Source organism: Dendrobates tinctorius, unplaced genomic scaffold (genome assembly GCF_039654945.1).
Source record: "Dendrobates tinctorius isolate UK_male_01 unplaced genomic scaffold, ASM3965494v1 ptg000322l, whole genome shotgun sequence".
In the NCBI taxonomy this organism is placed as follows: Eukaryota; Metazoa; Chordata; class Amphibia; order Anura; family Dendrobatidae; genus Dendrobates; species Dendrobates tinctorius.
The window spans coordinates 880681-902615 of record NW_027361989.1 but is presented as its reverse complement, the minus strand read 5'-3'; the positions used below and the strand labels follow the sequence as shown (position 1 = coordinate 902615).

General features: G+C 47.0%; 1 protein-coding gene across 1 annotated transcript in view; it reads right to left on the bottom strand.

Moving 5' to 3' along the window:
* LOC141074054 (uncharacterized) overlaps positions 1–21935 on the bottom strand; it is a 41092-nt gene that overhangs the window by 3666 nt on the left and 15491 nt on the right. The gene's annotated exons all lie outside the window — the stretch shown is intronic.

Genomic DNA, 21935 nt, shown 5'->3' with positions numbered 1-21935 from the left:
AACGCTAATTCTCCTCTCATTACCGACACTGGAATCGGCATTAGCAATACTGCAGGAGATATTCATTACACGCGACATGAGAAATAACTCCTTCATGGTGAGGACGACATCTTCATCTTCTACTGCGGCTCTAGAGACAGATTTGGCCAGAGTCGGTCACTGACTCCATCCCCACCAGCCGTCTATATGAAGGTTTCCCGTCTTCCCCGCACTGGAATCTTCTATCACGTTAGATCTCAGCTCTGAGTCACACACAGAAGTTTGAGGCTTTTAGAAAAGATTTTTTGTTTCCACAATCACAACGGACAGAAATGATCTGATCCCAAAGTCTCCATGTACAGTGATTTATGGGGTTTATTTCTGGCCTTAGACTTTCCTATATTACAAGAAAAACACCAGAAAAAGCCGATATTAAAATGTTTCTAAAGAAAAATTGGCTCCAACTATTCTTGTAAGAAGAAAAAAATATGTAAAAAGCAGAAGACACATTTTATAAATTTTAACGTGAAACATTTATTAAAAAGAAATGAATCTTTTTGGGCCCCAGAACATAGATGTACACCGCAGGGACGGCACAGATGAGGCATCAACAAAAACCCTGAAAAGCAAACATGGCATCTAAGAAGGTGTGACAGAGTTTGGCTGAATGCCCCCCAAGTACTCGATAGTATGGGGCGGCCTAGTTACTGCGATACTTACATGCCTAATAATGGGGTCTGGGCTGCAATGTATGAAGGTCTATTAGGCCGGGCCAGAGGCAGCGTCCAATAAGTTACCTTATAACGCCCCCATACACATTAGACTAAAGTTCCATGAAAGCTCTGATTTCGGGGGGATTGGCCGACCATATAATGTATTTGGGGGCCTCCCGACAGATGATGTCAGGGCAGAGAAGGATCCGGCATCCTGAATTTCAGAGGATAATCAGTTTCCTCTTCCTGTAGATAATCCTCCGCTAGAGGAGTCTGGAGGCGACTCTCTCATACAGACCACAGGAAAGCTGGAATATTTGTGTGTATGGGGGAGTCGGGAGAGATCGCCGTCTGCCAAATGACCGTTCAGCCAACTCTGATCTCATGTGTATGGGGCCGTTAGTATTACACTGACAGGCAGTGATGATACACGGCACTACAGTAGTACAGGGCATCACCGGAGCCATCAGAGGCTTGTATGTTGTGTGATCGCACTGATCAGAGGGGTTTAAAAAAGGTTTAAAGTGGAAAAAATATCACAGTTTCAGCAACAAGAAATATCCATCACTATATGGAAAGCAGAGTCACTGCACAATGTTAGTTACGTCACATCCATAGCTACTTTATTATACTCTATTATCCTGTACACAGTGGAGTAGATAGAAATCACAGATCCCACAGCAATAGCTGGAATTGGGCCCTCCAACGTAAAGAAAAAAAAATCTCTATATATACACTGTTCAAAAAAATAAAGGGAACACTTAAACAACAGAATATAACTCCAAGTAAATCAAACTTCTGTGAAATCAAACTGTCCACTTAGGAAGCAACACTGATTGACAATCAATTTCACATGCTGTTGTGCAAATGGAATAGACAACAGATGGAAATTATTGGCAATTATCAAGACACCCTCAATAAAGGAGTGGTTCTGCAGGTGGGGACCACAGACCACATATCGGTACCAATGCTTTCTGGCTGATGTTTTGGTCACTTTTGAATGTTGGTTGTGCTTTCATACTTGTGGTAACATGAGACGGACTCTACAACACACACAAGTGGCTCAGGTAGTGCAGCTCATCCAGGATGGCACATCAATGCGAGCTGTAGCAAGGTTTGCTGTGTCTGTCAGCGTAGTGTCCAGAGGCTGGAGGTGAAACCAGGAGACAGGCCAGTACACCAGGAGATGTGGAGGGGGCCGTGTAAGGGCAACAACCCAGCAGCAGGACCGCTACCTCCACCTTTGTGCAAGGAGGAACAGGAGGAGCACTGCCAGAGCCCTGCAAAATGATCTTCAGCAGGCCACAAATGTTCATGTGTCTGCACAAATTGTTAGAAACTGACTCCATGAGGATGGTCTGAGGGCCTGACATCCACAGATGGGGGTTGTGCTCACAGCCCAACACCGTACAGGACGCTTGGCATTTGCCACAGAACACCAGGATTGGAAAATTCACCACAGGCGCCCTGTGCTCTTCACAGATGAAAGCAGGTTCACACTGAGCACATGTGACAGCCGTGACAGAGTCTGGAGACGCCGTGGAGAGCGATCTGCTGCCTGCAACATCCTTCAGCATGACTGGTTTGGCAGTGGTCAGTAATGGTGCGGGGTGGCATTTCTTTGGAGGCCACACGATGTTGGGCTGTGAGCACAACCCCCATGGAGACACAATTGTGCCTTTACCTGGAGATAAATTCCCAGTGGGGGCAATTTCCAAAATGCAATAACTTAAGTGGGGAATTCAGCTCTTTTCACACTTAAGGGATCTGTATATGGAGTCTACAAACTACAGTGGGGAAAATAAGGATTTGTTACGCTGACAATTTTGGGGCTAAAGTCACATTTTTGTGAGGAAATAAAGTACAATTGTCATTTTTTCCTTCCACATTGCTTAAATTCCTGTCACACTATCAGGATCCAGATATTGTCCTGTCAGAAAGGAGAATACAGCGAGTGAAAGGGTTAATAGGACTCACAGGAGGAACCGGCCCAGAAAGCAGAAGGTCCAGGAGTGTCCGCCACATATATGACTGCTCTGTGTACAGGACCTGTGATGAGGTCACAGGAGGGGAGGAGTCAGGGGTCACATGACCAGGGGCCTCAGTGTGTGCAGGACTCAGTGTGCTGGAGCGCTCCCGATAATCAGCTGCGTGTGTCGCGCTGTGTGATAGTCACAGCACCTGCATGGAGGGCGACACATGCAGCTGATTATCGGGAGCGCTCCAGGGATCCGGGGTCCCGATGCAGCTATTCGCTAAGTGATATCAGCCAATAACAACTTCTCCGACGATATTCGCTCATCTCTAGTAATAACAGCTCAAAGGAATTCACCGAACTTTTCATTAAGTTTAATAGTAAGACCCTATTAAATATTGAGCACCAGCGGGACGAAGCATTGACAGCGGCATGTAAAAGTGTGGGCGCCCCTGGTCAAAATGACCGTTATTGTGAGCAGTAGTAAGATGAAGATGAAATGATCTCTAAAAGGCCGAACCTCTAAGATGACACATGGCCTTTGTATTTTAGGCAAAAATAATAATAAAAAATTATATATAGAGAGAGAGACATTTATTACAATTTCATAATTTCAAAAAGGAAAAAGGGGCGATGCAAAACTTTGAGCACCCTGGGAGATTTGTGTAATGAGATAATTTTGACCAAGATTTCACACCTTAATTAGCTTGTTAGGGTTATGGTGAGATCACATGGTGACCAGGATCTACAGAATGAGGAAAGGGCTAAAAAGATTTCACTAGACCTCTGTACAGCTGTATAATGAGGCCCAGACTTTATAGTGAAGGGACAGGAGTGAGGGCCTGTTCCCAGGAGCTACAGTCTGAGGAAAGGGCTAAAAAGCCTTCACTAGACCCCTGTACAGCTGTATAATGAGGCCCAGGTTTTATAGTGAAGGGACAGGAGTGAGGGTCTGTTCCCAGTAGCTACAGTCTGAGGATATGGCTAAAAAGCCTTCACTAGACCCCTGTACAGCTGTATAATGAGGCCCGGGCTTTATAGTGAGGGGACAGAAGTGAGTGCCTGTTCCCAGGAGCTAGACTGAGGAGAGGGCTAAAAATCCTTCACTAGACCCCTGTACAGCTGTATAATGAGGCCCAGGCTTTATAGTGAAGGGACAGGAGTGAGGTCCTGTTCCCAGGAGCTACAGTCTGAGGAAAGGGCTAAAAAGCCTTCACTAGACCCCTGTACAGCTGTATAATGAGGCCCGGGCTTTAAAGTGAAGGGACAGGAGTGAGGGCCTGTTCCCAGGAGTTACAGTCTGAGGATATGGCTAAAAAGCCTTCACTAGACCCCTGTACAGCTGTATAATGAGGCCCAGGCTTTATAGTGAAGGGACAGGAGTGAGGGCCTGTTCCCAGGAGCTAGTCTGAGGAAAGGGCTAAAAAGCCTTCATTACACCCCTGTACAGCTGTATAATGAGGCCCAGGCTTTATAGCGAAGGGACAGGAGTGAGGGCCTGTTCCCAGGAGCTACAGTCTGGGGAAAGGGCTAAAAAGCCTTCACTAGACTCCTGTACAGCTGTATAATGAGGCCCAGGCTTTATAGTGAAGGGACAGGAGTGAGGGCCTGTGCCCAGGAGCTACAGTCTGAGGAAATGGCTAAAAAGCCTTCACTAGACCCCTGTACAGCTGTATAATGAGGCCCAGGCTTTATAGTGAAGGGACAGGAGTGAGCGCCTGTTCCCAGGAGCTACAGTCTGAGGAAATGGCTAAAAAGCCTTCACTAGACCCCTGTACAGCTGTATAATGAGACCCAGGCTTTATAGTGAAGGGACAGGAGTGAGGGCCTGTGCCCAGGAGCTACAGTCTGAGGAAATGGCTAAAAAGCCTTCACTAGACCCCTGTACAGCTGTATAATGAGGCCCAGGCTTTATAGTGAAGGGACAGGAGTGAGCGCCTGTTCCCAGGAGCTACAGTCTGAGGAAAGTTCTAAAAAGCCTTCACTAGACCCCTGTACAGCTGTATAATGAGGCCCAGGCTTTATAGTGAAGGGACAGGAGTGAGAGCCTGTTCCCAGGAGCTACAGTCTGAGGAAAGGGCTAAAAAGCCTTCACTAGACCCCTGTACAGCTGTATAATGAGGCCATGGCTTTATAGTGAAGGGACAGGAGTGAGGGCCTGTTCCCAGGAGTTACAGTCTGAGGAAAGGGCTAAAAAGCATTCACTAGACCCCTGTACAGCTGTATAATGAGGCCCAGGCTTTATAGTGAAGGGACAGGAGTGAGGGCCTGTTCCCAGGAGCTACAGTCTGGGGAAAGGGCTAAAAAGCCTTCACTAGACTCCTGTACAGCTGTATAATGAGGCCCAGGCTTTATAGTGAAGGGACAGGAGTGAGGGCCTGTGCCCAGGAGCTACAGTCTGAGGAAATGGCTAAAAAGCCTTCACTAGACCCCTGTACAGCTGTATAATGAGGCCCAGGCTTTAAAGTGAAGGGACAGGAGTAGTGTTGAGCATTCCGATACCGCAAGTATCGGGTATCGGCCGATACTTGCTGTATCGGAATTCCGATACCGACTTCCGATATTTTTTCAATATCGGAAGTCGGCATCGGAATCGGAAGTTGAAGTTCAAAGTTGATTGACAGCCGAAATGACATCATCATGATGCGCGGTGTGTGCGCATCATGATGCGCCGTCATTTCGGGCCTTCCGGGGGTCTCTGCCGGCCTGCCGGGGGGCTGTGTGGACTGCCCGGGGTCTGTACCGGCCTGCCGGGGGGCTGTGCCGGCCTGCCGGTGGTCTGTGCACCCTGTGGGGGTCTGTACCGGCCTGCCGGGGGGCTGTGCCGGCCTGCCGGTGGTCTGTGCACCCTGTGGGGGTCTGTACCGGCCTGCCGGGGGGCTGTGCCGGCCTGCCGGGGGGCTGTGCTGATGTCCGGGGGTCTGTGCAAGCATCGTCCGATGGGACTATAAGTCCCATCTGGCGATGCCTGCTACCATGACAGTGATTGACACATTAGCCAATGATGGGACAGTAGTAGTCCCATCATCCGGCTAATGTGTTAAATGTTAAAAAAAAAAAAAAAAAAATACTACATACATACTACATACATACTACATGCATGCTACATATATACTACATGCTACATACATACTACATATATACTACATGCATGCTACATACATACTGCATGCTACATACATACTACATGCTATATACATACCACATATATACTATATACATACTACATGCATGCTACATACATACCACATACATACTACATACATACTACATACATACTACATGCATGCTACATGCATGCTACATGCTACATACATAACACATATATATTACATGCATGCTACATACATACTACATGCTACATACATACCACATACATACCACATACATACTACATACATACTACATGCATGCTACATACATACTACATGCTACATACATACTACATATATACTACATGCATGCTACATACATACTATATGCTACATACATACTACATATATACTACATACATACTACATGCATGCTACATACATACTACATGCTACATACATACCACATACATACTACATACATACTACATGCTACATACATACTACATATATACTACATGCATGCTACATACATACTGCATGCTACATGCATGCTACATATATACTACATACATACTACATGCTACATACATACCACATATATACTACATACATACTACATACAATACATTCATACAATACATACATAGACATACAGTACATATAACATAGAGTAACATACTTACCAATACTTGTCACATTGTTCCCCGAAGCCATTGTCTTTTACGGAATAAATATTAACATAACAAACCACAAAAATACTCACCCACGATCCGAAGCAGTCCACGAGTGTGTCCCACGACGATCTTGGGTAGAGAACTGCAGCATCAGTTCCCACACAGCAATGGCATAAAGTGAGACTAGGGACTTTTTTTTTTTTAAGTGGCGGAGGAATACAGTGCGGAAGGATACCTACCTTCCGTCATTGGATTCCTGCAGCCCGTAGAGAACGGCAGCATCAGCTGATGCTGCAGTTCTCTACCCAAGATCGTCGTGGGACACACTCGTGGACTGCTTCGGATCGTGGGTGAGTATTTTTGTGGTTTGTTATGTTAATATTTATTCCGTAAAAGACAATGGCTTCGGGGAACAATGTGACAAGTATTGGTAAGTATGTTACTCTATGTTATATGTACTGTATGTCTATGTATGTATTGTATGAATGTATTGTATGTAGTATGTATGTAGTATATATGTGGTATGTATGTAGCATGTAGTATGTATGTAGTATGTATGTAGCATGCATGTAGCATGCAGTATGTATGTAGCATGTAGTATGTATGTAGCATGCATGTAGTATATATGTAGTATGTATGTAGCATGTAGTATGTATGTAGCATGCATGTAGTATATATGTAGTATGTATGTAGCATGTAGTATGTATGTAGTATGTATGTGGTATGTATGTAGCATGTAGTATGTATGTAGCATGCATGTAGTATGTATGTAGTATATATGTAGTATGTATGTAGTATATATGTAGTATGTATGTAGCATGTAGTATGTATGTAGCATGCATGTAGTATATATGTAGTATGTATGTATCATGCATGTAGTATGTATGTGGTATGTATGTGGTATGTATGTAGCATGTAGTATGTATGTAGTATGTATGTAGTATATATGTGGTATGTATGTAGCATGTAGTATGTATGTAGCATGCATGTAGTATATATGTGTTATGTATGTAGCATGTAGCATGCATGTAGCATGCATGTAGTATGCATGTAGTATGTATGTAGTATGTATGTGGTATGTATGTAGCATGCATGTAGTATGTATGTAGTATATATGTGGTATGTATGTAGCATGTAGTATGTATGTAGCATGCAGTATGTATGTAGCATGCATGTAGTATATATGTAGTATGTATGTAGCATATATGTAGTATGTATGTAGCATGTAGTATATATGTAGTATGCATGTTGCATGCATGTAGTATATATGTAGTATGTATGTTGCATGTAGTATATATGTAGTATGCATGTTGCATGCATGTAGTATATATGTAGTATGTATGTTGCATGTAGTATATATGTAGTATGAATGTAGCATGTATGTAGTATGTAGTATGAATGTAGCATGTATGTAGTATGTAATTTTTTTTTTTTTTTTTTTTTTTTTTTTACATTCAACACATTAGCCGGATGATGGGACTACTACTGTCCCATCATTGGCTAATGTGTCAATCACTGTCATGGTAGCAGGCATTGCCTGATGGGACTTGTAGTCCCATCGGACGATGCCTGCACAGACCCCCGAAGCCTGCACAGCCCCCCGGCAGGCCGGCACAGACCACCGGAGCCTGCACAGACCCCCTGGCAGGCCGGCACAGCCCCCCGAAAGGCCCGTACAGACCCCAGAGAGGCTGTACAAGGCAAAAACAGGGTTTTTCTTATTCCGATACCGGAAGTCCCATAGACTTGAATGGGACTTCCGGTATCGGAATCGGCGATACCGATACTTTTTTTTAAGATCGGCCGATCCATTCCGATCCGATACTTTGAAGTATCGGACGGTATCGCTCAACTCTAGACAGGAGTCAGCGCCTGTTCCCAGGAGCTACAGTCTGAGGAAATGGCTAAAAAGCCTTCACTAGACCCCTGTACAGCTGTATAATGAGGACCAGGCTTTATAGTGAAGGGACAGGAGTGAGGGCCTGTTCCCAGGAGCTACAGTCTGAGGAAAGGGCTAAAAAGCCTTCACTAGACCCCTGTACAGCTGTATAATGAGGCCCATGCTTTATAGTGAAGGGACAGGAGTGAGGGCCTGTTCCCAGGAGCTACAGTCTGAGGAAATGGCTAAAAAGCCTTCACTAGACCCCTGTACAGCTGTATAATGAGGCCCAGGCTTTATAGTGAAGGGACAGGAGTGAGCGCCTGTTCCCAGGAGCTACAGTCTGAGGAAAGGGCTAAAAAGCCTTCACTAGACCCCTGTACAGCTGTATAATGAGGCTCAGGCTTTATAGGGAAGGGACAGGAATGAGGGCCTGTTCCCAGGAGCTACAGTCTGAGGAGAGGGCTAAAAAGCCTTCACTAGACCCCTGTACAGCTGTATAATGAGGCTCAGGCTTTATAGGGAAGGGACAGGAGTGAGGGCCTGTTCCCAGGAGCTACAGTCTGAGGAGAGGGCTAAAAAGCCTTCACTAGACCCCTGTACAGCTGTATAATGAAGCCCAGGCATTATAGTGAAGGGACAGGAGTGAGGGCCTGTTCCCAGGAGCTACAGTCTGAGGAGAGGGCTAAAAAGCCTTCACTAGACCCCTGTACAGCTGTATAATGAGGTCCAGGCTTTATAGTGAAGGGACAGGAATGAGGGCCTGTTCCCAGGAGCTACAGTCTGAGGAGAGGGCTAAAAAGCCTTCACTAGACCCCTGTACAGCTGTATAATGAGACCCAGGCTTTATAGTGAAGGGACAGGAATGAGGGCCTGTTTCCAGGAGCTACAGTCTGAGGAGAGGGCTAAAAAGCATTCACTAGACCCCTGTACAGCTGTATAATGAGGCCCAGGCTTTATAGTGAAGGGACAGGAGTGAGGGCCTGTGCCCAGGAGCTACAGTCTGAAGAAAGGGCTAAAAAGCCTTCACTAGACCCCTGTACAGCTGTATAATGAGGCCCAGGCTTTATAGTGAAGGGACAGGAGTGAGGGCCTGTTCCCAGGAGCTACAGTCTGAGGAAAGGGCTAAAAAGCCTTCACTAGACTCCTGTACAGCTGTATAATGAGGCCCAGGCTTTATAGTGAAGGGACAGGAGTGAGGGCCTGTTCCCAGGAGCTACAGTCTGGGGAAAGGGCTAAAAAGCCTTCACTAGACTCCTGTACAGCTGTATAATGAGGCCCAGGCTTTATAGTGAAGGGACAGGAGTGAGGGCCTGTGCCCAGGAGCTACAGTCTGAGGAAATGGCTAAAAAGCCTTCACTAGACCCCTGTACAGCTGTATAATGAGGCCCAGGCTTTATAGTGAAGGGACAGGAGTGAGCGCCTGTTCCCAGGAGCTACAGTCTGAGGAAATGGCTAAAAAGCCTTCACTAGACCCCTGTACAGCTGTATAATGAGGACCAGGCTTTATAGTGAAGGGACAGGAGTGAGGGCCTGTTCCCAGGAGCTACAGTCTGAGGAAAGGGCTAAAAAGCCTTCACTAGACTCCTGTGCAGCTGTATAATGAGGCCCAGGCTTTATAGTGAAGGGACAGGAGTGAGGGCCTGTGCCCAGGAGCTACAGTCTGAGGAAATGGCTAAAAAGTCTTCACTAGACCCCTGTACAGCTGTATAATGAGGCCCAGGCTTTATAGTGAAGGGACAGGAGTGAGCGCCTGTTCCCAGGAGCTACAGTCTGAGGAAAGGGCTAAAAAGCCTTCACTAGACCCCTGTACAGCTGTATAATGAGGCCCAGGCTTTATAGTGAAGGGACAGGAGTGAAAGCCTGTTCCCAGGAGCTACAGTCTGAGGAAAGGGCTAAAAAGCCTTCACTAGACCCCTGTACAGCTGTATAATGAGGCCAGGGCTTTATAGTGAAGGGACAGGAGTGAGGGCCTGTTCCCAGGAGTTACAGTCTGAGGAAAGGGCTAAAAAGCATTCACTAGACCCCTGTACAGCTGTATAATGAGGCCCAGGCTTTATAGTGAAGGGACAGGAGTGAGGGCCTGTTCCCAGGAGCTACAGTCTGGGGAAAGGGCTAAAAAGCCTTCACTAGACTCCTGTACAGCTGTATAATGAGGCCCAGGCTTTATAGTGAAGGGACAGGAGTGAGGGCCTGTGCCCAGGAGCTACAGTCTGAGGAAATGGCTAAAAAGCCTTCACTAGACCCCTGTACAGCTGTATAATGAGGCCCAGGCTTTATAGTGAAGGGACAGGAGTGAGCGCCTGTTCCCAGGAGCTACAGTCTGAGGAAAGGGCTAAAAAGCCTTCACTAGACCCCTGTACAGCTGTATAATGAGGCCAGGGCTTTATAGTGAAGGGACAGGAGTGAGGGCCTGTTCCCAGGAGTTACAGTCTGAGGAAAGGGCTAAAAAGCATTCACTAGACCCCTGTACAGCTGTATAATGAGGCCCAGGCTTTATAGTGAAGGGACAGGAGTGAGGGCCTGTTCCCAGGAGCTACAGTCTGGGGAAAGGGCTAAAAAGCCTTCACTAGACTCCTGTACAGCTGTATAATGAGGCCCAGGCTTTATAGTGAAGGGACCGGAGTGAGGGCCTGTGCCCAGGAGCTACAGTCTGAGGAAATGGCTAAAAAGCCTTCACTAGACCCCTGTACAGCTGTATAATGAGGCCCAGGCTTTATAGTGAAGGGACAGGAGTGAGGGCCTGTTCCCAGGAGCTACAGTCTGAGGAAAGGGCTAAAAAGCCTTCACTAGACCCCTGTACAGCTGTATAATGAGGCCCAGGCTTTATAGTGAAGGGACAGGAGTGAGGGCCTGTTCCCAGGAGCTACAGTCTGGGGAAAGGGCTAAAAAGCCTTCACTAGACTCCTGTACAGCTGTATAATGAGGCCCAGGCTTTATAGTGAAGGGACAGGAGTGAGGGCCTGTGCCCAGGAGCTACAGTCTGAGGAAATGGCTAAAAAGCCTTCACTAGACCCCTGTACAGCTGTATAATGAGGCCCAGGCTTTATAGTGAAGGGACAGGAGTGAGGGCCTGTTCCCAGGAGCTACAGTCTGAGGAAAGGGCTAAAAAGCCTTCACTAGACCCCTGTACAGCTGTATAATGAGGCCCAGGCTTTATAGTGAAGGGACAGGAGTGAGGGCCTGTGCCCAGGAGCTACAGTCTGAGGAAAGGGGTAAAAAGCCTTCACTAGACCCCTGTACAGCTGTATAATGAGGCCCAGGCTTTATAGTGAAGGGACAGGAGTGAGGGTCTGTTCCCAGGAGCTACAGACTGAGGAAAGGGCTAAAAAGCCTTCACTAGACCCCTGTACAGCTGTATAATGAGGCCCAGGCTTTATAGTGAAGGGACAGGAGTGAGGGCCTGTGCCTAGGAGCTACAGTCTGAGGAAAGGGCTAAAAAGCCTTCACTAGACCCCTGTACAGCTGTATAATGAGGCCCAGGCTTTATAGTGAAGGGACAGGAGTGAGGGTCTGTTCCCAGGAGCTACAGACTGAGGAAAGGGCTAAAAAGCCTTCACTAGACCCCTGTACAGCTGTATAATGAGGCCCAGGCTTTATAGTGAAGGGACAGGAGGGAGAAAAGTGGGGAAAGGAGGCAGAAGAGCCGGACTGCCCATCACTAACCTGCAGAGCCGCACTCCACATATATGGCTGCTCTGTGCACAGGACCTGTGATGAGGTCACAGGAGGGGAGGAGTCAGGGGACACATGATCTCCGGAGTGCAGACCTCCATGGAGCCTTCTCCTCAGTCAGTGACATTCCCGCCATTATTCGCCCCTCACTACTGGCACAATTACCCCGCGCCGCCTTCTCTACACAGTGTTATGTGTGGAATGTAACGTGTGATTTCTCTGGAGGGAAATAGACCCCACACATGAGGGAATTCTCACCAGTTACCGGCCGTCTACTATATGGCGGCATATGATTGTGCTATCGACTCCACACCAGGAGCTAAAATGCCCAAATCTCTAATGTAACCGCTATAAGAGAAGATATAACAAATTTCCCCTAAACTCACACAGCGGAGGAGGCCTCACTTGGAGCAATGTGACTCGCGCACAGAAAATCTATTCCCGGTTCTGTGATTAAGTTATCGGCCGACAGGAAGAAGAAAGGTCTGAATTACAGCCCAGACTGGAGGAGAAACTGCAGGAGTGAGAATTGGCCAATCAGCGCTCTTCACCCCTATACTTATCTACACAAATACAAGATATGAAATGACAATTAGACGCCATTCTCACCACCAGAACGGAGAGGCGCTAACTTGGAGTAAAGCCGCGTTTTATCACCATGCCAATAAGCCTAATAAGATGCCGCTCGTAAGCTCAGAATGAGAGAGTCACTGCATATAATCTCCTCTATAAAAGACCCTAAGGGTCAGACCTCAGCCCACCCCGATGTCATGTATAGCACTTATAATGAATACTCCCAGAGTTTGTATTCGCCCCCACAATCCCCCCCCCCTCACTACTGGAGTCATTCCTTCACACACTACATCTACCTAACCTGACTGAGTCCGCGGCACAACAACTCCATTTACACATCTCTGAGGAGGAAATAGTTTCAACAATCAAAAAACTAAAAAGAGGAAAGGCCCCGGGGCCGGATGGTCTTACAGCAATATATTATAAAAAATGCAGCGATGTGCTGACACCACATATAAAAACCTCTGTAATTCACTACTAAATGGCTCACAGCTGCCCCCTGAGCTCTACGTGGCGCATGTAACCGTAATCCCTAATCCTAAGAAAGATCATCTCACAACAAATTATAGACCTACATCCCTCTTATACATTGACTTCAAAATCTTTACATCCATTGTGACTAACAGGACCAATAAAATCCTCCCTCACCTCATCCATCGGGGTCAGGTTGGTTTTATACCAGCGTGACAGGCCCCAGATAATATTAGGAGAGCGTTAAATATTATTCATACAACTAACCTACAGCGAAAGCGACTTCTCCTGCTCGCGTTAGATACTGAGAGGGCTTTCGATTCGGCGTCCTGGACATATCTCTTTACTGTTCTATCGGAAGTCGGATTCTCCCCTAATCTTATAAAGTGCCTCCAATTGTTATATGATAGCCCTATCGCTTATGTAAAACTCCCGTCACCACATCCCACTCCAATTAATATTCAGAGGGTACCAGGCAGGGCTGTCCTCTATCTCCGGATCTTTTTGCACTTGCAATGGAACCCAATGTGGAAGCAATAAGGAGAGATCAGAATATCCTGGGCCCTGAGAATATGGGAGACCAATATAAAGTCAGCCTCTTTGCGGATGATCTCCTGCTAACATTAATAAGTCCCCACACTACACTCCCTCACTTGTTTTCTCTCCTTCACGAATTTGAGAAGATCTCAGGGTTAAAGATTAACATTGATAAATCCAGAAGCATTATTTGTAAATTTTCCTAAGAGCAAACTAATATAGCCTCCCATTTTGGGTTTATACACAAAGAACATTATCTAACATATCTGGGTATCAACTTAACAGCCAACAGGTCACCTCTGTTTAGGTGGAGTTACACTCCACTGATCCAAAACTTCCAGAGGGACCTGGATAGATGGGCTTCCTCAAAGTTATCCTGGCCCGGCAGAACACATGCATTAAAAATGGTGTCACTGCCTCGCTTCTTATATCTATTTAGGTCCCTCCCAATTATGGTACCAGCCAGAACGTTCACTCATTCACACTCTATGATGTCTAAGTTTCTTTGGCTCGGAAAACAACCCAGAATTGTGCAAAAACTTATGTTCCATCACAGAAAAGAAGGGGGTTTATCCCTCCCTAGTTTTACACTTTATTACAAGTCGGCACAGATTGCTCCATTAATAAGTGCGTGTTCTTATCCCAATAGTCCGAGATGGGTTATTCTGGAATCATTTCTCTCCAAACCATTCTCTTTATCAGGCCTAATGTGGACCACAGACCGACTTCCACGGGGGTTAATGAATGTGGCTCCTTTTACAGTCCACTCGTTGCTTCTTTGGAGAAAAGTCCGGTTTAAATATAACTTACAATCAAGCCCTTCTCCCCTGACAGCTATATTACAAAACCCCATGTTCCTGCCTGGCCTTGAACCACAAATTTTTTCTTGGTGGAAGCTAAAAGGTATTCATATACTTAAACATTTGTGTTCCCCATTTAATATCTTACTTGACAGACAGGAATTTGTTCAAAAATTTGAACCTCTAGCTAGGGATTTCATAGAATCATAGAATCGTAGAGTTTTTAAGGGACCTCCTGGACCATCTGGTCCAACCCCCTGCTCAAAGCAGGATTCGCTAAATCATCCCAGTCAGATGTCTGTCCAGCCTCTGTTTGAAGACATCCATTGAAGGAGAACTCACCACTTCTCGTGGCAGCTTGTTCCACTCATTGATTACTCTAACTGTCAAAAAGTTTTTTCTAATATCTAATCTGTGTCTCTTCCCATTCAGTTTCCTCCCATTGCTTCTAGTCTTTCCTTGTGCAAATGAGAATAAAGTTGATCCTTCTACAATGTGACAGCCCTTTAGATATTTGTAGACAGCTATTAAGTCTCTTCTCAGTCTTCTCTTTTGCAAACTAAACAATCCCAAATCCTGCAACCTTTCCTCATAAGACAGGGTTTGCAGACCGGTCACCATTCTGGTCGCTCTTTTCTGAACTTGCTCCAGTTTGTTGATGTCTTTTTTAAAATGTGGTGCCCAAAACTGGACACAATATTCCAGATGAGGTCTGACCAAAGAGGAGTAGAGGGAAATAATGACTTCACGTGATCTAGACTGTATGCTTCTGTTAATACATCCTAGAATTGCATTTGCCTTTTTTGTTGCTGCATCACACTGTTGACTCATATTCAGTCTGTGATCTATTAGTATACCCAAGTCTTTTTCACATGTGCTGTTGGTTGGGCCTATTCCTCCCATTCTGTATATGCTTTTTTCTTTTTTATTGCCCAGATGTAGTACTTTGCATTTTTCCCTGTTAAAAACCATTCTGTTAGTTGCTGCCCACTTCTCCAGTTTATTTATATCTTTTTGAATCCTCTCTCTCTTCTCTAGAATTAGCTATCCCTCCTAGCTTTGTGTCATCAGCAAATTTCATCAGTTTACCCTCAATTCCTTCATCTAAATCATTGATAAAGATGTTGAACAATTCAGGGCCCAGGACAGAGCCCTGTGGTACCCCACTTGAGACATTCTTCCAACTGGATGTGCAGCCATTTGCGACCACTTTTTGGGTCCGATCACTAAGCCAGTTATGAATCCACCTAACAGTTGCCTTGTCCATTCCATACTTAGTCATTTTTTCAATAAGGATTGTATGAGATACTTTGTCAAATGCTTTGCTGAAGTCAAGATATACTATATCTACAGCATTTCCTTGATCCACCCAATCAGTGATTCTGTCATAGAAGGAAATTAAGTTAGTCTGATATGACTTATTAGTTACAAACCCATGCTGACTCTGTTTAATCACTTCATTCTTATCCAGGTACTGACATACATGTTGTTTAATAATTTGTTCATAGATCTTTCCTGGTATAGAAGTCAGACTCACCGGCCTATAGTTGCCTGGGTCCACCTTCTTCCCCTTTTTGAAGATAGGAACAACATTTGCTCTTCTCCAGTCTTCTGGCACTTCTCCTGTTCGCCAAGAATTTTCAAAGATTATGGAGAGGGGTTCAAAAATTTCTTCTGCTATCTCCTTCAGTACTCTGGGGTGTAATTCATCTGGACCTGGAGACTTGAATTCATTTAGGTTAGCTAAGTGTTTCCTCACTATCTTTCTGTTTATAGATATCCTGGATTCTTTAATTCCCTTAATAGGACAGTGAAGAACAGTTGATGTTACATTTCCTTTCTGAGAGAAAACAGATGCAAAATAGGAATTTAAAAGTTCGGCCTTCTCAACATCCTGTCTTACCATTTCATCATTTTCATCCTGTAAAAATCCTATAGCATCTTTGACTTTTCTTTTACTTTTGACATATCCCCAAAATCCTTTATTATTGCTTTTGACATCTCTTGCAAGACTCAATTCATTGTCAGCTTTAGATAATCTGATTTGTGCCCTGCAGGTTCTGCAGACAGCATTATATTCTTCTTTAGATATGCCTCCCTCTTTCCATTTTATAAACATTTTTTCTTCCTTTTTAGCATGTGCTTAAGTTCTGTGTTCATCCATCCTGGCTTCCTTAAATGCTTCCTATTCTTCCCTCTTTTCGGAATTGTTAACAATTGTGCTTTGAGAATTTCATTTTTCAAGATTTCCCATCCTTCCTGGACATTTTTGTCTTTAAGGATATCCAGCCATTGGATCCCTCCAATTCTCTTTCTGAATCCCTTAAAATCTGCCTTTCTGAAATCTAACCTTGACGTCTGAGTCTTCACAGGTCTTCCTCCTTTAGTTATCCAAAATTGTAAAATAGCATGGTCGCTACCTCCTAGGGTCCCAGCCACTTTTACCTCCTCAACCATTTTCTCCCTGTTTATAAGGATTAGATCCAAGGTAGCAGTTCCCCTTGTTTTCTCCCCTACCTTTTGGAAGATAAAGTTGTCAGCAAGAGAGGATAAGAATTTCCTTGACCTGTTAGTTTTGCCTGAGAGAGATTCCCAACAAATGTCTGGATAGTTGAAATCTCCCATGACCACTATGTCATATTTTTTGGAGAACTTGGCCATTTGATGCATAAAGAGTTCATCCATATCTTCAGCTTGCACAGGCAGCCTGTAGTAAATGCCTACAATGGTGTCCTTTCCATTGTTCTGTCCTTGTATTCTTACCCAAACAGTTTCCACAGAACTCCCAGTCTCTGAAGCTTCAATCTCTGTGCAGATATACGCCTTTCTAACATACAATGCGACACCCCCTCCTCGTTTATCAAGTCTGTTTCTTGGAAATAAGTTGTATCCTTCTAGTCTTGTATTCCAATCATGTGTATCATCCCACCAAGTTTCAGTGATTCCAATGACATCATATTTCTTTTCCTGTGTTAGTAGTTCCAATTCTCCTTGTTTGTTGCCCATGCTTTGTGCATTAGTATAGAAACATTTTAGTTTGTGATTGGTTTCTCTTTCTCCAATATTTTTATTAATTAGATTCTTTTGTCTTTGTTCTTCCTTTCCACTTCTAATAGCAGAGTTCTCAATAGCATTTGTCAGGTGTATGGCTTTTTCTGGTCTTTTGCTTCCCTTCCCATGTTGTTCTATTTTAAAGCTCTCCTTACAAGTGTAGCAAGGCGACTTCCAAATACATGCTTTCCAGTCTTCGTAAGGTGCACCCCATCTCTAGCAAGTAATCCATCGTAAAGGTAATTCACTCCATGATCCATAAATCCAAATCGTTGCTGACGGCACCATCGACGTAGCCAGTTGTTCACCTGCAGAATCTTATTCCATCTCGATTGAACCAGATCTCCCACTTTGCAAAGCAGATCCTCCCGAGCGGTACTACTCTCAGGGCAACCAGCTTTGAAAATTAATGTCTAAATGACCCTTTGGGCAGGGGAACGATCTCATTGATCTACTATGCAATAAATTCTCCACAAAATGATAAAAAATTGAAGTATATGTTACAGTGGGAAGAGGATCTGGGGTTTGAACAGTCAATTGATGAATGGTATCGTAGCTGTGACACCCTATCATGAGGTAGTCACCAGACTTCCCTTGTGGAGACCTCCTTAAAACTATTGCACAGAGTCTATTATGCACCGGAAAAATTTCACAGCATTTTTTCTAAAATCTCGGGAGACTGTTTTAGGGGCTGTGGAATATCTGGTGACATGAGACATATTTGGTGGTCTTGTATGGTGGTTTCTGGGCTTTGGGAGAAGGTGAAGCGTCTGATAGCACAGATGTATGGTGGACCGGTTGATCTGGAACCTTCTACCCTTTTACTGGGAACCAGGCCTTCCCGGCTTCCAGAAAGCTTTCAGAAGCTAGTAAACTACTTATGTATGGCCACTAAAATCCACATTACGGCAAAGTGGAAGTCGCCCTCACTGCCAAGATCTATGGTGAAAGAGAAGATGAACGACATTATGTTATTCTCATTTGTGGCCCCAGCGTTTCTTGTAGAATAAATCCCTTTCTCACACAGTCCTGTAGTAATGACTTTGTTCTCACGTTTTGTAGGAGGGTTCGTCTGACTCCATCTTATGTTATCAGTATAAGTGCGAGAGATGAGAGACCGACGACCGCAGTTTTACCGTGTGTGTCCGGCGTCAGTTCTACAGTGTGAGAGATGCGGGGTCTGTTACCGAAGCTGGGGGTATACGGGTGTATACAGCATACACAGAGGGGTCTGCGACCGAAGCTGTGGGTATACGGGTGTATACAGCGTCCACTGAGGGGTCTGTGACTGAAGCTGGGGGTATACGGGTGTATACAGCATACACAGAGGGGTCTGTGACCGAAGCTGGGGGTATACGGGTGTATACAGCATACACAGAGGGGTCTGTGACCGAAGCTGGGGGTATACGGGTGTATACAGCATACACAGAGGGGTCTGTGACCAAAGCTGGGGGTATACGGGTGTATACAGCGTACACAGGGGTCTGTGACCGAAGCTGGGGGTATACGGGTGTATACAGCATACACAGAGGGGTCTGTGACCGAAGATTGGGGTATACGGGTGTATACAGCATACACAGAGGGGTCTGTGACAAAAGTTGGGGGTATACGGGTGTATACAGAGTACACAGGGGACTGCGACCGAACCTGGGGGTATACGGGTGTATACAGTGTACACAGGGATCTGTTATCGAAGCTGGGGATATACGGGTGTATACAGCATACAGAGGGGTCTATGACCGAAGCTGGGGGTATACGGGTGTATACAGCGTACACAGGGGTCTGTTATCGAAGCTGGGGATATACGGGTGTATACAGCATACAGAGGGGTCTATGACCGAAGCTGGGGGTATACGGGTGTATACAGCGTACAAAGGGGGGTCCGTGACCAAAGCTGGGCGTATACAGGTGTATACAGCGTACACAGGGGGGTCCGTGACCAAAGCTGGGGGTATACAGGTGTATACAGCGTACACAGGGGTCTGCGACTCAACCTGGTGGTATACGGGTGTATACAGTGTACACAGGGGTTTGCGACTGAACCTGGTGGTATACGGGTGTATACAGTGTACACAGGGGTCTGCGACCAAAACTGGGCAAATACGGGTGTATAGTGAACACAGGGAGCTGTGACCGAATCTGGGGGTATAAGGTGTATACAGCATACACAGGGGTCAGCAACCGAAGCTGGGGGTATACGGGTGTGTACAGCGTACACAGAGTGGTCTGCGACTGAACCTGGTGGTATACGGGTGTATACAGCATACACAGAGGGGTCTGCGACCAAAACTGGGGAAATACGGGTGTATAGTGAACACTGGGAGCTGTGACCGAATCTGGGGGTATAAGGTGTATACAGTGAACACAGGGGTCTGCGACCGAGGCTGGGGGTATACGGGTGTATACAGCATGCACACAGGGTTCTGAGACTGAAGCTGGGGGTATACAGGTGTATACAGTGTGAGAGACGCGGGGTCTGTGACTGAAGCTGGGGGTATACAGGTGAATACAGTATACATAGGGGTCTGCGTCTGAAGCTGGGGGTATATGGATGAATACAGCGAACACAGGGGTCTCCGACCAAAACTGGGGATAAACAGGTGTATACAGTGAACACAGGGGTCTGTGACCGAAGCTGGGGGTATACGGGTGTATACAGCGTAAAGAGAGGGGTCTGTGATCGAAGCTGGGGATATACGGGTGTATACAGCATAAACACAGGGTTCTGAGACTGAAGCTGGGGGTATACAGGTGTATACAGTGTGAGAGACGCGGGGTCTGTGACTGAAGCTTGGTGTATCCAGTGTGCACAGGGGTCTGCGACCAAAGCTGGGGGTATACTGGTGAACACAGCGTATACAGAGGCATCTGCGACCGAAGCTGGGGGTATACAGGTGTATAAAGAGCACACTGAGGGGTCTGCGACCGAAGCTGGGGGAATACAGGTGTATACAGCGTACACTGAGGGGTCTGCAACTGAGGGGTCTGCTCCGTACACCTCGTACACACGCAGCTCCGCTCCGTACACCTTGTACACACGCGGCTCCGCTCCGTACACCTCGTACATACACGGCTCCGCTCCGTACACCTCGTACACACACGGCTCTGCTCCGTACACACACGGCTCCGCTCCATACACCTCGTACACACACGGCTCCGCTCCGTACACCTCGTACACACACGGCTCCGCTCCGTACACCTCGTACACACACGGCCCCGCCCCGTACACCTCGTACACACAAGGCTCCGCTCCGTACACCTCGTACACACGCGGCTCCGCTCCGTACACCTCGTACACACGCGGCTCCGCTCCGTACACCTCGTACACACGCGGCTCCGCTCCGTACACCTCGTGCACACACGGCTCCGCACCGTACACCTCGTGCACACGCGGCTCCGCTCCGTACACCTCGTGCACACGCGGCTCCGCTCCGTACACCTCGTACACACGCGGCTCCGCTCCGTACACCTCGTACACACGCGGCTCCGCTCCGTACACCTCGTACACACGTGGCTCCGCTCCGTACACCCCGTACACACACGGCTCCGCTCCGTACACCTCGTACACACAGGGTTCCGCTCCGTACACCTCGTACACACACGGCTCCGCTCCGTACACCTCGTACACACACGGCTCCGCTCCGTACACCTCGTACACACACGGCTCCGCTCCGTACACCCTGTACACACACGGCTCCGCTCCGTACACCTCGTACACACACGGCTCTGCTCCGTACACACACGGCTCCGCTCCATACACCTCGTACACACACGGCTCCGCTCCGTACACCTCGTACACACACGGCTCCGCTCCGTACACCTCGTACACACACGGCCCCGCCCCGTACACCTCGTACACACAAGGCTCCGCTCCGTACACCTCGTACACACGCGGCTCCGCTCCGTACACCTCGTACACACGCGGCTCCGCTCCGTACACCTCGTACACACGCGGCTCCGCTCCGTACACCTCGTGCACACACGGCTCCGCACCGTACACCTTGTGCACACGCGGCTCCGCTCCGTACACCTCGTGCACATGCGGCTCCGCTCCGTACACCTCGTACACACGCGGCTCCGCTCCGTACACACGCGGCTCCGCTCCGTACACCTCGTACACACGCGGCTCCGCTCCGTACACCTCGTACACACGCGGCTCCGCTCCGTACACCTCGTACACACGCGGCTCCGCTCCGTACACCTCTTACACACGCGGCTCCGCTCCGTACACCTCGTACACACGCGGCTCCGCTCCGTACACCTCGTACACACGCGGCTCCGCTCCGTACACCTCGTACACACAGGGCTCGGCTCCGTACACCTCGTACACACACGGCTCGGCTCCGTACACCTCGTACACACACGGCTCTGCTCCGTACACCCCGTACACACACGGCTCCGCTCCGTACACCTCGTACACACACGGCTCCGCTCCGTACACCCTGTACACACACGGCTCCGCTCCGTACACCTCGTACACACAGGGTTCCGCTCCGTACACCTCGTACACACA